The sequence below is a fragment of the Caretta caretta genome, chromosome 2 (assembly GCF_965140235.1).
Source record: "Caretta caretta isolate rCarCar2 chromosome 2, rCarCar1.hap1, whole genome shotgun sequence".
Classification (NCBI taxonomy): domain Eukaryota; kingdom Metazoa; phylum Chordata; order Testudines; family Cheloniidae; genus Caretta; species Caretta caretta.
In genome coordinates this window covers 269523019-269539833 of record NC_134207.1, presented here as the reverse complement: position 1 = coordinate 269539833, position 16815 = coordinate 269523019, and the positions used below count along the sequence as shown (strand labels likewise).

Below are 16815 nucleotides of genomic sequence, written 5' to 3'. Positions count from 1 at the left end.
ATAGAACAGATTTGTTTTGTACTCATTTGCCTCCTCCCCTGTCTAGGGGACTCATTCCTCTAGGTCACACTGCAGTCACTCACAGAGAAGGTGCAGCAAGGTAAATCTAGCCATGTATCAATCAGAGGCCAGACTAATCTCCTTGTTCCAATAAGAACAATAACTTAGGTGCACCATTTCTTATTGGACCCCTCCGTGAAGTCCTGCCTGAAATACTCCTTGATGTAAAGCCACCCCCTTTGTTGATTTTAGCTCCCTGAAGCCAACCCTGTAAGCCGTGTCGTCAGTCACCCCTCCCTCCATCAGAGCAACGGCAGACAATCATTCCGCGCCTTTTTTCTGTGCGGACGCCATACCAAGGCAAGCATGGAGGCCGCTCAGCTCACTTTGGCAATTAGGAGCACATTAAACACCACACGCATTATCCAGCAGTATATGCAGCACCAGAACCTGGCAAAGCGATACTGGGCGAGGAGGCGACGTCAGCGCGGTCACATGAGTGATCAGGACATGGACACAGATTTCTCTGAAAGCATGGGCCCTGCCAATGCATGCATCATGGTGCTAATGGGGCAAGTTCATGCTGTGGAACGCCGATTCTGGGCTCGGGAAACAAGCACAGACTGGTGGGACCGCACAGTGTTGCAGGTCTGGGACGATTCCCAGTGGCTGCGAAACTTTCGCATGCGTAAGGGCACTTTCATGGAACTTTGTGACTTGCTTTCCCCTGCCCTGAAGCGCATGAATACCAAGATGAGAGCAGCCCTCACAGTTGAGAAGCGAGTGGCGATAGCCCTGTGGAAGCTTGCAACGCCAGACAGCTACCGGTCAGTTGGGAATCAATTTGGAGTGGGCAAATCTACTGTGGGGGCTGCTGTTATGCAAGTAGCCCACGCAATCAAAGATCTGCTGATATCAAGGGTAGTGACCCTGGGAAACGTGCAGGTCATAGTGGATGGCTTTGCTGCAATGGGATTCCCTAACTGTGGTGGGGCTATAGACGGAACCCATATCCCTATCTTGGCACCGGAGCACCAAGCCGGCGAGTACATAAACCGCAAGGGGTACTTTTCAATAGTGCTGCAAGCTCTGGTGGATCACAAGGGACGTTTCACCAACATCAACGTGGGATGGCCGGGAAAGGTGCATGATGCTCGCATCTTCAGGAACTCTGGTCTGTTTCAAAAGCTGCAGGAAGGGACTTTATTCCCAGACCAGAAAATAACTGTTGGGGATGTTGAAATGCCTATATGTATCCTTGGGGATCCAGCCTACCCCTTAATGCCATGGCTCATGAAGCCGTACACAGGCAGCCTGGACAGTAGTCAGGAGCTGTTCAACTACAGGCTGAGCAAGTGCAGAATGGTGGTAGAATGTGCATTTGGACGTTTAAAGGCGCGCTGGCGCAGTTTACTGACTCGCTTAGACCTCAGCGAAACCAATATTCCCACTGTTATTACTGCTTGCTGTGTGCTCCACAATATCTGTGAGAGTAAGGGGGAGACGTTTATGGCGGGGTGGGAGGCTGAGGCAAATCGCCTGGCTGCTGGTTACGCGCAGCCAGACACCAGGGCGGTTAGAAGAGCACAGGAGAGCGCGGTACGCATCAGAGAAGCTTTGAAAACCAGTTTCATGACTGGCCAGGCTACGGTGTGAAAGTTCTGTTTGTTTCTCCTTGATGAAACCCCCCGCCCCTTGGTTCACTCTACTTGTAAGCTAACCACCCACCCCTCCTCCCTTCAATCACCGCTTGCAGAGGCAATAAAGTCATTGTTGCTTCACATTCATGCATTCTTTATTCATTCATCACACAAATAGGGGGATGACTACCAAGGTAGCCCAGGAGGGGTGGTGCAGGAGGGAAGGAAAATGCCACACAGTACTTTAAAGGTTTACAACTTTAAAATTTATTGAATGACAGCCTTCTTTTTTTTGGGTAATCCTCTGTGGTGGAGTGGCTGGTTGGCCGGAGGCCCCCCCACCGCTTTTTTGGGCGTCTGGGTGTGGAGGCTATGGAACTTGGGGAGGAGGGCGGTTGGTTACAGAGGGGCTGTAGTGGCAGTCTGTGCTCCAGCTGCCTTTGCTGCAGCTCAACCATACACTGGAGCATACTGGTTTGGTCCTCCAGCAGCCTCAGCATTGAATCCTGCCTCTTCTCATCACGCTGCCGCCACATTTGAGCTTCAGCCCTGTCTTCAGCCCGTCACTTACTCTCTTCAGCCCTCCACCTCTCCTCCCGGTCATTTTGTGCTTTCTTGCACTCTGACATTATTTGCCTCCATGCATTCGTCTGTGCTCTGTTAGTGTGGGAGGACAGCATGAGCTCGGAGAACATTTCATCGCGAGTGCGTTTTTTTTTCTTTCTAAGCTTCACTAGCCTCTGGGAAGGAGAAGATCCTGTGATCCTTGAAACACATGCAGCTGGTGGAGAAAAAAAAAGGGACAGCGGTATTTAAAAAGACACATTTTATAAAACGGTGGCTACACTCTTTCAGGGTAAACCTTGCTGTTAACATTACATACATAGCACATTTACTTTCGTTACAAGGTCGCATTTTGCCTCCCCCCACCGCGTGGCTACCCCCTCAACCTTCCCCCCTCCCTGTGGCTAACAGCGGGGAACATTTCTTTTTAGCCACAGGCAAACAGCCCAGCAGGAATGGGCTCCTCTGAGTGTCCCCTGAAGAAAAGCACTCTATTTCAACCAGGTGACCATGAATGATATCTCACTCTCCTGAGGATAACACAGAGAGATAAAGAACGGATGTTGTTTGAACGCCAGCAAACATACACTGCAATGCTTTGTTCTACAATGATTCCCGAGTACGTGTTACTGGCCTGGAGTGGTAAAGTGTCCTACCATGAAGGACGCAATAAGGCTGCCCTCCCCAGAAACCTTTTGCAAAGGCTTTGGGAGTACATCCAGGAGAACCGCGAATGCCAGGGCAAAGTAATCCTTTCACATGCTTGCTTTTAAACCATGTATAGCATTTTAAAAGGTACACTCACCAGAGGTCTCTTCTCCGCCTGCTGGGTCCAGGAGGCAGCCTTGGGTGGGTTCGGGGGGTACTGGCTCCAGGTCCAGGGTGAGAAACAGTTCCTGGCTGTCGGGAAAACCGGTTTCTCCGCTTGCTTGCTGTGAGTTATCTACAACCTCATCATCATTGTTGCCGGCACCCAGTGCCGAGAGGCTGAAGAACAGTTTGAGTGGTTCGTTACCCGGTGTGCTACACCCAATAATCACAACGGGGTGGAGAAGCAGAAAAGTTTATTTGCAGCTGCAAAAAGGTACAGGGAGAATAAAATCTCAAATCCTGCACACCGAGCAGGAAGTTACACAGGCTTTTATACATCCTTTTTCCCAGCATACTTATCCAATAGCAAGCTGCCCCAAGTATTCATATAGCCAGCCAATCCAGTTCCCAGCTATTTCCCTGATTCTCTGTATCATTTGTTAAACTATACATAAAGCTGCTTTATTCAGCATTGTTCTTCCATATCTGCCCTGTGTGGCCTTGCTTAATTTCAGGCAGTCTGACTCTGCAACATATTGTTGCAGATTCTCAGCATAACTGCTGTGTGTGCCTCCAGGCGGGGGGGGGCAAGGACACTTGGGCCTAGTATGCAGAGCTGCTGCGAGTGCCTCCAGGCAGGAGGGGGAGCCAAGGACACCTGGGCCTAGTGCGAGGGGGCTTCATCGACACTCGTGGTCTTCCATCCCCTCGAGTTACCTAGTGGCCATGCCCCAGTGTCCCCAACATCATCATCATCTTCTTTGTCCCCAAAACCTGCTTCCGTATTGCCTCCATCTCCATTGAAGGAGTCAAACAACACGGCTGGGGTTGTGGTGGCTGAACCCCCTAAAATGGCATGCAGCTCATCATAGAAGCGGCATGTTTGGGGCTCTGACCCGGAGCGGCCGTTCGCCTCTCTGGTTTTCTGGTAGGCTTGCCTCAGCTCCTTAAGTTTCACGCGGCACTGCTTCGGGTCCCTGTTATGGCCTCTGTCCTTCATGCCCTGGGAGATTTTGACAAAGGTTTTGGCATTTCGAAAACTGGAACGGAGTTCTGATAGCACGGATTCCTCTCCCCAAACAGCGATCAGATCCCGTATCTCCTGTTCGGTCCATGCTGGAGCTCTTTTGCGATTCTCGGACTTCATCATGCTCACCTCTGCTGATGAGCTCTGCATGGTCACCTGCAGCTTGCCACGCTGGCCAAACAGGAAATGAGATTCAAAAGTTCGCAGTTCTTTTCCTGTCTACCTGGCCAGTGCATCTGAGTTGAGAGTGCTGTCCAGAGCGGTCACAACGGAGCACTCTGGGATAGCTCCCGGAGGCCAATACCGTCGAATTGTGTCCACAGTACCCCAAATTCAAGCCGGCAAGGCCGATTTAAGCGCTAATCCACTTGTCAGGGGTGGAGTAAGGAAATCGATTTTAAGAGCCCTTTAAGTAGAAATAAAGGGCTTCATTGTGTGGACGGGTGCAGGTTTACATCGATTTAATGCTGCTAAATTCGACCTAAAGTCCTAGTGTAGATCAGGGCCTAGTGTGGCATGGAACATTCAAAACAGCTTTGCTCACATTTATTGAGTTTCTCTCCCAGTGAGTTCAGCTGGGGGAGGAGAACTCAGCAATGACACGTCTGTCTCAGCCGCTTCGCTGCCCTCTGCAGCCGTGGAAGCAGGGGATACGCTGAGGATCCCCACAGTGTTGGGGAATTCTCGGGTGGTGTAGAACCACGTTAACAGGTGATGTGCCTTGTGGTGAAGGGGCAAGTCCAAAGTGAACTTGCACCCCGGCAATCCCCTGCTGCCGGAACGGCTCCCTGGGGCTTTGAGCAGCTGACATGTTAGAGCAGCTATGAGGTGCTATCGCATAGGCTGGGGACAGACTCCTGGATCAGGGGAGTGTAAAGGTGTTAAAGCCCCTTGACCCCACGTTCCCCGAGTCTGGTGCTGAGCAGAGCTTGGTCAGAGCAGGGATGTTCAAACACAATCTGTTTCTGTGGTTCTTTGCATGTAAATAGACCCCTACGGAGTCTCCTTCCTGTGTCATTCCCTTGCTAAGATGTCCCTCCACCACCGACACACAGAAAGCGTTCTTTCCCCTGCCCTAACTCTAAGCATGTGATGGGGCTATTCTCCCAGGAACCGATTTTACCCACAGTCAGTGCATTTAATCTGATTCTCTGCTGTGTGAGTTTTCTCGTGCGCTGTCAGATGTATCCATTGGCTGAAGCTCTTTCCACACTGGCTGCATATGTGGTGGCTCGCCGAGGGCGTGGGGCTGCCGGTGGCTCGCCAAGGGCATGGGGCTGCTGGTGGCTCGCCGAGGGCGTGGGGCTGCTGGTGGCTCGCCGAGGGCGTGGGGCTGCTGGTGGCTCAGCATGTGGTTGCTCTGCTTTAAGCTGTTCCCACATTCTGTGCCTGTGAAGGGCCTCTCTGCTGCATGGCGTTCCAGTGGCCTGATCGGTTTTGGCTCCTTCCCAAAGCCCCTCCTGCTGTCACTGTAGCGATGTATCATGTCCTGCAGGTGGATTCTCAGACTCAAGTCTATGCTGCACTCAGGACATCGATAGGAGGCCTGGTGTATCGAGACCCCCTGAGTCTTGCCGATGTCCCTCCTACACTGGGCACAATGCGGGGTCACGTCCACCCCGTGGACTCTCTGGTGCTTGTTCAAGCCGCTCTTCTGCGAAAGATCTTCCCGCGGCGTAGGCAGGCGTGGGGCCGCTCCCCGGTGTGGATACACTGGTGGATGATCAGCATCTCCTTTTGCCAGAAGCTCTGCCCACAGTCGGTGCAGGGATAGGGCCATTCCCCCATGTGGATCGTCTGGTGCTTCAACAGGATCTTCCTCTGCCGGAAGCTCTTCCCACACTCAGCACAGGCATATGGCCGCTCCCCCGTGTGCAGATGCTGGTGTGTCAGAAGCATCTGTTTATGCCGGTAGCTCTTCTCCCACACTCTCTGCCTTGGTGTGGCCTCTCCCCCATGGGCACAATCTGATGCACCTTCAGGATCTTCTTCTGCCGGAAGGTTTTTGCCACACTCAGTGCATTTACACCGCCCTCTTCCCTGGATGCAGATACCTGGATGCACCTTGAGCATCTTCCTTTGCCTGAGGATATTTCTGTTAGGTTTGCCCTTTGCAGACCCACAGGGATACATCTAACACCTCTCCTCTGGATTCTTTCCCACATTCATATGGGTATAAAGTTGGTGGCTTTGTTGGAACCTCTTCCACAACACACTAATGTCTAGTGTGTTTCCTGCTCGGTTCCTGTATCACATTGTGTGGGCTCCTGCAGTGTCTCCCACTGTCACAGCTCTGGAAGCCATTCTCTTCCCAGCTTCTTGAGACCGCTCCATGTTGATGCTTTTCCTTTTCAACCATGGGACCTCACCTGCTGGGTATAATAAAGGAATTCTGAAGTTATTTTGTTGACAGTGGATGGTGACATTAAAAAACAAAGACAAACACCGCCCCCAAACCAGAGTCAATATCCCGGAACACTGAGGTCAAATTCAGCAGTGGTTCATAGATTTTAAGACCAGGAAGGACCATTATGCCAATCCCATCTGGAGAGAGTCCAGCGGAGGGCAACAAAAATGATTAGGGGGCTGGGGCACATGACTTATGAGGAGAGGCTGAGGGAACTGGGCTTGTTTAGTCTGCAGAAGAGAAGAGTGAGGGGGGATTTGATGGCAGCCTTCAACTACCTGAAGGGGGGTTCCAAAGAGGGTGGAGCTTGGCTGTTCTCAGTGGTGGTAGATGACAGAACAAGTTGCAGTGGGGGAGGTCTAGGCTGGATATTAGGAAACACCATTTCACTAGAAGGGTGGTGAAACACTGGAATGGGTTCCCTAGGGAGGTGGTGGAATCTCCATCCTTAGAGGTTTTTAAGGCCCAGCTTGACAAAGCCCTGGCTGGGATGATTTAGTTGGGGTTGGTCCTGCTTTGAGCAGGGGGTTGGACTAGATGACCTCCTGAGGTCCCTTCCAACCCTGATATTCTCTGATTCTATGATCTTCTGCACACACAGGCTGGGGAATTTCACTCAGGACCCAGCAATTCCTGTATTGGAGGAGGAATTATTCTTCTCTCGTATGTAAGTGACACTGTGAGCCTAGTAACTGGTAGTTAAACTCAAGCATCTCTTACAACAGTGTTTTTCAGCGACGGGTTGTGGGCTGGCGCTGGTCCCTGAGATCTCTCTGACACAGTTTAGAAATGCAGCAAGCTGGTCCCTGGTATCGAAAAGGTTGAAAAACTGTCTTAGAAAACAGACATCGAATCTCAATTTATAGACTTAAAATGACAAAGAATCCACCACATCCCCTTGGGAAGCTCCTTCCAGTGGCTAATCACACGCACTTCAAAATTTGCTCTTTATTTCCAATATGAATTTTCACTATATTGCTATATACAAAAGTGCTGAAATCACAGAGGAGCTTTACAAGAGTACGGGCCTGTGCCCTCAGTCACACCGATGGAAATTCAGACAATCTCTGCTGATTTCAGAGAAGTTATTACTGGATTAAAACAGATCAGAATCTGGCCCCAAACTTTTAAATTACTTAGGCATAAAACAGTCCCTCTTTAGATGTGAACAGCAAATGCCACACGGTGGCACCACCCAGCTGCCTTTTCTATTCCTCAGAAATATCATCCGGGATGAACAGCACAGGAACAAGCAAAGCCCATTTCATTCGTCCCCACTGTAGCAACAGGAGGTTAAATTAAAAGCCTGTTTGTTAATTGTATAGAAGGCGAGTCTGAATTTATACCAAAGTCACCTCTTACTAAAAGAGTCACATAAAAACTACTCACAAACTCCAAGGATTTAGCTTGTTGTCAATAGAAACCCAGGTCTATTAAACAGTGGCTGACAGCGTTCTAAAGTCTTCCTGCAACGAATGATGCTGAATTCTGAGTCTAGGGTAAACACTGGCCATGCTGGAAGCTGTGTCTGTCTCTGTGCCTGTCCAACACCAAGTGCAACGAGATTCTTTGTGCTACTGCAATAGAAACAATAAGAATTAATAATGTTCTACCTGAGCAGAAAAGCCTCTCAGCAGTTTATTGTCACTTCTCCCTTTCAGATAAGCCAGAAGAATATTTCGTTGTAAACTGGAGAATGATGAGGAATCCAGGTCTGTCTTTTTCCGTGTTTCTGGGGCAGGATATTTGGTTTTTCCCTTGTTTGCTTCCTGCACTCAGTGTCTCAGCTAATGGCTGCTGAATCCGCAGAATTCTTGTCGAGGATTAGTAAAGGTTAGAGGGAGAATGGGTCTATTTCACATGCCAGCCTTCTTCCCAAAGCCGTGATGGGACCAGATACACCTATCAGCTGTGAGAGGGTCAGGGAGCGTCAGGGCCATCCTTAGGATTTATGGGGCCCTACGCAGTATTATTAAACTGGTGCCCCTATGCCCGACGGCAGCCCGGGGTCGCAGCCCAGGGCGGGAGGGACGAGGCAGCAAAGGATACCGAGCCTCCCGGCCCACCTCACGGTGGCGGAGAGTCACAGTTCCCCTCAGAGACCCCCGGACCCTCTCCCTCACACAGAATGCGCAGTACTGGTGCATTCGGCTCTGTGAATCCGGCCCCTGCCGAAGGAGAGGGCAGTGTGCGCTGGGTGTGCGGGAGCCGACCCGCTCTCACCTGCTGTCATGGGCGGTGAGTGAAGCTGCCGCTTGGGGATCCTCTCTCCCCACCCAGCTCTTCTGCCTGTGGCCCCGCCCATACTCCACCCCTGCTCCTCCCCCACTCCACCCAGGCCCCGCCCCCACTCCGCCCAGGCCCCGCCCTCTCCCCACTATCTCCTCCGTCTCTTCCCTCCTCCTTCCTGCTCACCCCCTTCCAGCCAAATCCCTGAACCCAAATGAAGCAAATGACATTTGAAAAAAACACTCTTCTGCCATTTCTTTCTAGAGAAAATGGAGCGTGTTTTCCACTGCATGTCAGATGGTGACGACTGGACATGCAGAAGGTACCTAATTAAAAGCACTAAATTTGGAAATAAAAAGTGTCAGTGACAGGTTTTTTGATATGCCCAGAAGTTTGTCAGAGATTTATTTGCAAAAACTTTGTAGTAAGGGCGAGTCAGCTGCCGTGCTGAATACAACGTGAAATATTATGGGATACATGATGCAGCTCTTCTCTGTTTTACATTTTCTTAATCAGTATTTCTAAGCTGATCTTATATTTTAAATGCACTCTTAAGCCTTCAGAAAGGAATCATTCCAGAGTACTACAGATTTAACTCACTGAAACAAAGACATTATGTTAAATTAATCAGTCACAGCGGTGTAGTGTGTTCATAACAATGTTCACTGCTTTTAGAAAAAGGGACAATAATTTATTTTGTGTGATCTCCATAACAATAGACGTGTTTATTTCAGAGTAGCAGCCGTGTTAGTCTGTATTCTCAAAAAGAAAAGGAGGACTTGTGGCACCTTAGAGACTAACCAATTTATTTGAGCATAAGCTTTCGTGAGCTACAGCTCACTTCATCGGATGCATAAAGTGGAAAATACAGTGAGGAGGTTTTTATACACACAGACCATGAAAAAATGGATGTTTATCACTTCAAAACGTTTTCTCTTTCCCCACCCCACTCTCCTGCTGGTAATAGCTTATCTAAAGTGATCACTCTCCTTACAATGGGTATGACAATCAAGGTGGGCCATTTCCAGCACAAATCCAGGGTTTAACAAGAACGTCTTAGGAACGGGGGGGGGGGGGGGGGGGGATAAACAAGGGGAAATAGGTTACTTTGTATAATGACTCAACCACTCCCAGTCTCTATTCAAGCCTAAGTGAATTGTATCCAATTTGCAAATGAATTCCAATTCAGCAGTCTCTCGTTGGAGTCTGTTCATGAAGCTTTTCTGTTGAAGAATAGACACTTTCAGGCCAGAAATCGAGTGACCAGAGAGATTGAAGTGTTCTCCGACTGGTTTATGAATGTTATAATTCTTGACATCTGATTTGTGTCCATTTATTCTTTTACGTAGAGACTGTCCTGTTTGACCAATGTACATGGCAGAGGGGCATTGCTGGCACATATCACATGGGTAGATGTGCGCGTGAACGAGCCTCTGATAGTGTGGCTGATGTGATTAGGCCCTATGATGGTGTCCCCTGAATAGATATGTGGACACAGTTGGCAATGGGCTTTGTTGCAAGGATAGGTTCCTGGGTTAGTGGTTCTGTTGTGTGGTGTGTGGTTGCTGGTGAGTATTTGCTTCAGGTTGGGGGGCTGTCTGTAGGCAAGGACTGGCCTGTCTCCCAAGATCTGTGAGAGTGATGGGTCGTCCTTCAGGATAGGTTGTAGATCCTTGATGATGCGTTGGAGAGGTTTTAGTTGGGGGCTGAAGGTGATGGCTAGTGGCGTTCTGTTATTTTCTTTGTTAGGCCTGTCCTGTAGTAGGTGACTTCTGGGTACTCCTCTGGCTCTGTCAATCTATTTCTTCACTTCAGCAGGTGGATATTGTAGCTGTAAGAATGCTTAATAGAGATCCTGTAGGTGTTTGTCTCTGTCTGAGGGGTTGGAGCAAATGTGGTTGTATCGTAGAGCTTGGCTGTAGACGATGGATCGTGTGGTGTGGTCTGGGTGAAAGCTGGAGGCATGTAGGTAGGAATAGCGGTCAGTAGGTTTCCGGTATAGGGTGGTGTTTATGTGACCATCGTTTATTAGCACTGTAGTGTCCAGGAAGTGGATCTCTTGTGTGGACTGGCCCAGGCTGAGGTTGATGGTGGGATGGAAATGGTTGAAATCATGGTGGAATTCCTCAAGGGCTTCTTTTCCATGGGTCCAGATGATGAAGATGTCATCAATGTAGCGCAAGTAGAGTATGGGCATTAGGGGACGAAAGCTGAGGAAGCGTTGTTCTAAATCAGCCATAAAAATGTTGGCATACTATGGGGCCATGCGGGTACCCATAGCAGTGCCGCTGATCTGAAGGTATACATTGTCCCCAAATGTGAAATAGTTATGGGTGAGGACAAAGTCACAAAGTTCAGCCACCAGGTTAGCCGTGACATTATCGGGGATAGTGTTCCTGACGGCCTGTAGTCCATCTTTGTGTGGAATGTTGGTGTAGAGGGCTTCTGCATCCATAGTGGCCAGGATGGTGTTATCAGGAAGATCACCGATGGATTGTAGTTTCCTCAGGAAGTCAGTGGTGTCTCAAAGGTAGCTGGGAGTGCTGGTAGCGTAGGGCCTGAGGAGGGAGTCTACATAGCCAGACAATCCTGCTGTCAGGGTGCCAATGCCTGAGATGATGGGGCGCCCAGGATTTTCAGGTTTATGGATCTTGGGTAGTAGATGGAATATCCCAGGTCGGGGTTCCAGGGGTGTGTCTGTGCGGATTTGATCTTGTGCTTTTTCAGGGAGTTTTTTGAGCAAATGCTGTAGTTTCTTTTGGTAACCTTCAGTGGGATCAGAGGGTAATGGCTTGTAGAAAGTGGTGTTGGAGAGCTGCCGAGCAGCCTCTTGTTCATATTCCGACCTATTCATGATGACAAAAGCACCTCCTTTGTCAGCCTTTTTGATTATGATGTCAGAGTTGTTTCTGAGGCTGTGGATGGCATTGTGTTCTGCACGGCTGAGGTAGTGGGGCAAGTGATGCCGCTTTTCCACAATTTCAGCCTGTGCACGTCGGCGGAAGCACTCTATGTAGAAGTCCAGTCTGCTGTCTCGACCTTCTGGAGGAGTCCACCTAGAATCCTTCTTTTTGTAGGGTTGGTAGGGAGGTCTCTGTGGATTAGTATGTTGTTCCGAGGTGTGTTGGAAATATTCTTATTTTCTTATTATTCTTATTAAATTTCATGCTTATGAAATTTCACCAACTTTAAAAAATATGTTTCCAAAGATTTTAGGCACAACAAAGGGTTTTATATCTGACCAGGTGCTGATTTTGCTGGAGGGTTCTCTTAAAACTGGTTCATCAAATAGTCAGAAGTAAAGAAAGGGAAACTCGTTTGTCCAGCGATCCTGTCCCTTTAAGGGCTCTCTTCAAGGAGAAAGGGATGGACAGGAAGACTTTGGAAGCAAGTTTTTTGTACTATAGTAATTACAATTAAAATGTGTATGTTAGAGAAGGGTGGTCTTTTGAAGGATTTATTTAAAAAACTATATGTCTGAAGATCCGAGCATTTAAGGCTAAAGATGAATATTCAGATTGTGCATCTAAAAATCTATGCAAGGATTTTTTAGAGATGTGATTTTAAAATCTTCAGCAACTCACTAATGAAATATTTTTAAAGCAAATTTTAAACTAAGGTCCTGTAGACTGACATGTTCTGAGTAAATATTACTGCAATGTACAACTGTTTCTGTCAGTAAATTCAGAAACTGACAGTCTATACCTGGGGATTGGCAAATGCCTGTTAAATGGCTTCATTCCCCCTTGAATGGCTCTTTAACAGTTTCAATGTTGTGCTAATCAGTCTGGCAGGTTGGAGGCTTTTTCACTTTTAAGTTACTAGATCCCTTCTGGAGGAAGACTCACCAGGCTGCAGCAGCGAGCTGTGGGAGCCTGCAGGAAGAGTCAGAACAGGGATAGGAAGAGGCAGGAGGGTGGCCACTGAGACCCATGGGTGCCCCAAATTTTCGGGTGCCTTTCGCAGCCGCATACACTGCATATGCCTAAGCACGGCCCTGGGGAGCATGTCCCATTCAGGTTTATGGGTGGCTGGCTGCTCGCAGTGCATCCCTGGACCGGCAGCAATTAGTTCCTAGTGTAAGGGGACTGTTGTCCCCTCACTAAAACTCATTGGGGGTGTTTTGGTTGCTAGCTCCCAGTACAAAAAGGAAGGGGAAGGGTCAATGGGAAACCAGATCCCTGAGACTGACAGTCCCCAGGGGCAATGGGGAGAGGCCAATGCTCCAGGTCAGCCTGATTGACAGGGTGGGCAGGGTAATCAGGGAGTCAGGAGGCCAGGGGGGTCCCATCCTCCATGTGAGCCAGAATTTCCTGGGTCAGACAGAGGGGGGCCGAACTAAGGGGAGAGCAGGGGCCCAAGCTGAGCTGGGAGCAGAGCTGGGCCAGCCAGAGGGTCCAGAGAAGCAGCCAGGGAGAAGGTCAGAGCTGGGAGCAGAGTCACAGAAGCAGCGCAGGGAGCAGACCCTGTGCTGGGAGCAGAGCTGCAGCAACCGGAGCCAGAGGGGTCAGAGAAGCAGCCCAGGGGGCTGGAGGCAGAGCAGCAGCAGCAGCCATGCTGAGGCAGAGTGGAGCTGGAGCTGAGGCAGAGTGGTGGGGCTGGAGCTGGGACTGGAGCCGTCCAGAGCTGGGTGCGGAGAGCAGCTGGGCAGAGCGACCGGGACCCGGGGCAGTGGGCCCAGCGCAGAGAGACGCCCCAGCCAAGAGGCTCTGCAGGCCAGACTCGGAGGGGGATTGTAGCCCTGACATGGGGGCCGATGCTGGGAAGAAGGGTCCTGCCACCTGGAGCCTGAGGGCGCGTGGCCACCACCAGAGCGAGTGTCTGACCCGTAGCATCCCTGCAGCATAGCCAGGGCCTGGGCAGGAGCCTGGGACGTGTGAGGAACAGACTGTGAACTGCCCTGACATCCCAGAGATGCTGTTTGTGATGGTCCCTGCCACAGAGCGGGGGGATGGGTTTTCCTGTCACCTTTCCCAGTTTTCCTTATTATTTTAATTGGTTGCTGTTTAATAAATTGTATTTGCTTTGAACTGTATGTAACGATCAGTGGGTCAGGGAAGCATCCAGTGCAGAGAGAGCACCCCGGAGTGGGGACACCCTAGCCCCTGCCCTAAGTGACCACAGCAAGGTTGGAGTCGAGCCCCCCAAGAATCCTGGAGTCAGCTTTGTTGGGGTTATGAGGACTCTGCCACACGGGAGAGTGGGAGGGGAGCCCTCGAGGTCAGGCAGGCCTCTGGGTAAAGGGAGTGGGAGTGAGGACTCAGATCCTTTCACTAGCCAATTCCACTGGGGTCGTGTATAAGCCAGGAAAGTTCCCCACAATAGCGGGACTATCCCCCCGCTTACATAGGCAGGAGCCAGTACATGGAAATCCAGCTCAGACAGAGCACATTACAAACAAATCTGTTTTCTTGTGGCAGAGGTGACGTCTAGGATCTGAGGCCTCGCTCCCACTGTGAATTCTGGGTGGTGGGCCTTGAACATTTTGAGTAATTTGTAGCTTGCAACTCCAATCCAGACAGACGAAGAGTTTCAGTCTTGTAGACCAAGCAGGCACGCAGACTGCTGCATGAGCGTTTGTCTCCAACTGTGCCCAGAACGGCCACGCACATCACAATTTCGGCAGCAATGTGGGGACATTTTTCTCCAACCCCATCAATGACAGCGGAATGATATTGGTTCCATCGGCGACGACAGAGAAGTGGAGAGTCGGAGTTCCTACTCTAAGGAAGTTGTCAGAGCACTGTCAGTTCGGACAAACGGTAAGTGATGCTCTGCATGACCAGTTTGTCTCTGGATTATGTAATGACCAGATTCAGAAAAAGTTACTGACTGCATCAGCACTTACATTCAAGAAGGCTATTGAAATATCTAGGGCCATGGAAACTGCAGAGACAGTTACCCTGGGATTTAGTGTGAACCAAGAAATTCACCTTCTGAATTGGTGACGCAGAGAAACACAGACATGTAAGGAATGTCCATGTGGATGTTGTGAACAAACTGTGCATGCAGAGCAGGATTGATGGGCCTGCCAGGTCATTCGCAGGAAGTGCCAGAAGAAAGGACACCTCGCTGTGTCCTGTCGCAGAGTTCAATGACCAGGAGCACAGACTAACCACCCACCCGAGAAGACACCTATGAAGAGTGAACCTAAGACAGCATCGAAGTCAGGAATTCATAATGTGGGAAAAGACAAGAGCTCTAGTGACACTGCCCAAGACCTAGCACTACATGGGTTATCGGAAGCTGGAGTCAGAGATGGCATCAGGGTCACACCCTCGATCGAAGGAGTTCCTACAAGCTTGGAGCTTGATACTGGAGCTGCTGTCTCCTGCATTCACCTGTCACCAGACTTTGTCACAAGTTCCTCCGGAAGAAACTGCCACGGTTTTGAAGCCTTATACCAGAGAAAAGTTAGTCCCAAAAGGGATACGCCAGGTGAAAGTTCAACAAGATCAGGGATCTCAAACTCAGATCACCACGAGGGCCACATGAGGACTAGTACATTGGCCCAAGGGCTGCGACACTGAAACCTTTTCATACAACGATACAAAAGTATAGTCAAAAATGAAAAAAAATGAAGAGTAATATGCTATTAAAAATCAATGTCTTAACTTTTTAAAAATTGTAATGCGAAGTGCTAATTTTGACAGTCATTTCATTTTTGTCCACTTAGCTGACAGCGTTTTGCATCAACCAGAGCATCAATATTAGGTTTGATATCCGGAGATGAAACCAATCTCAGTGTTGCTCGCAAATGTTCACCAGTGAGCCTTGATCTTAACACAGATTTGTTAATCTTCATGGAAGAGAAAAACTGTTCACATATCTATGTACTTCCAAACATTGCCATTACCCTTGCGGAAGCAGAGAATAACATGGGAAATCTTTCTTGTGAAAGAAACCGGTAGAATTCTGGAATTCCAACATCTGTATAGTTCTGCTTCAAAATGGTATCACACTGAAGCTCCACTAACTCCATCCTCATTTCCTCTGCAACATTGTCAATTTCTACAGAAAATAGTGTGGAAAAAAGTTGAAAAGGTGGTTCAAGCACCTTGAAATCTTTAAACCGCACATCAAACTGTATGTGTAAGTTAGAAATGATATCTGCATATTCTTTCAAGGATTTTCCTAAGGAATTCAAAGTTGAGAAATGGACCAAATTGCCAGCAGTCAGCTGTTTCCCCCTCAAAGTAAGCTTGACTTTGAATGACTTCACACTGTCATACATCTGTGTTATCGCCTGTTTTCTGCCCTGAAGCTTCACGTTCAGTGCGTTCAGGTGATCAGTTCTGTCTGTGAGAAAAGCAAGGCTTCAGATAAAAGTGGAATCAGCAAGCTATGCAACCTCCTTGTTTTTCATTTTCATGAAGGAATCAATCTCCTCTCTAAGTGCGAAAAACCCTTCAGAACATTTCCACGACTCAGCCAGCTCACTTGAGTGTGATACAGAAGTTCCCCATATTCGCTGTCCATACTTGCTAGACAAGAAGTGACCTGTCTGTGATTCAGCCCTCGTGCATGTATAAAATTAACGGTTTTAACAACTACATCCATAACTTCCTTCATTTGTAGACTTTTACTACACAGGGCTTCTTGGTGCAAAATGCAGTGTATGCTGGTGAAGCCAATGCCTGGTCTATTGGGCCTGTTCCGTTCGGTCTTCAATCATCCAACCATGCCAACGTTTTCAGAGCACGCTGATGGCCACCGTCCGTAGCCCAAGATACGAGTTTGTTCCATGGCAGCGCAGCTTTTTCAATGCACTCTTCCAGTCCTTGAAATATGTCACGTCCCACTGTGGGACCCTTCAGTGGCATTACGTCTAGCAATTCTTCGGTTATACTCAAATTGCAGTCCACACCTGTAATGAACACTGCACTCTGTGCAGTATCTGATACATTTGTACTCTCATCAAGAGCAATTGAAAATGCTGTGAAGTCTTTTGCCATTTGAATCAATTGTTTTTGTACATTATCCGTTAAATCCGTTATCCTGCAGGCAACCATAGTGGCAGACAAGCTTATGCCTTCAAAAACTTTCTTCCTATCAGGACATAAAATTTCGCTGGCCTTCACAAGACATTCTTTTACAAATAGGCCTTCTGTAAAAGGTCACAATGATTTAGCTGTCAT

General features: G+C 49.0%; 1 long non-coding RNA gene across 1 annotated transcript; it reads right to left on the bottom strand.

Moving 5' to 3' along the window:
- Positions 1–4272: 4272 nt before the first annotated feature.
- Positions 4273–8032, bottom strand: LOC142070721 (uncharacterized). Its single transcript, XR_012666671.1, has 3 exons — positions 7838–8032; positions 7169–7254; positions 4273–6413 (listed from the first exon to the last, which is right to left on the bottom strand). It is a non-coding gene; the product is annotated as an uncharacterized LOC142070721 (long non-coding RNA).
- Between the last annotated feature and the right edge of the window lie 8783 nt (positions 8033–16815).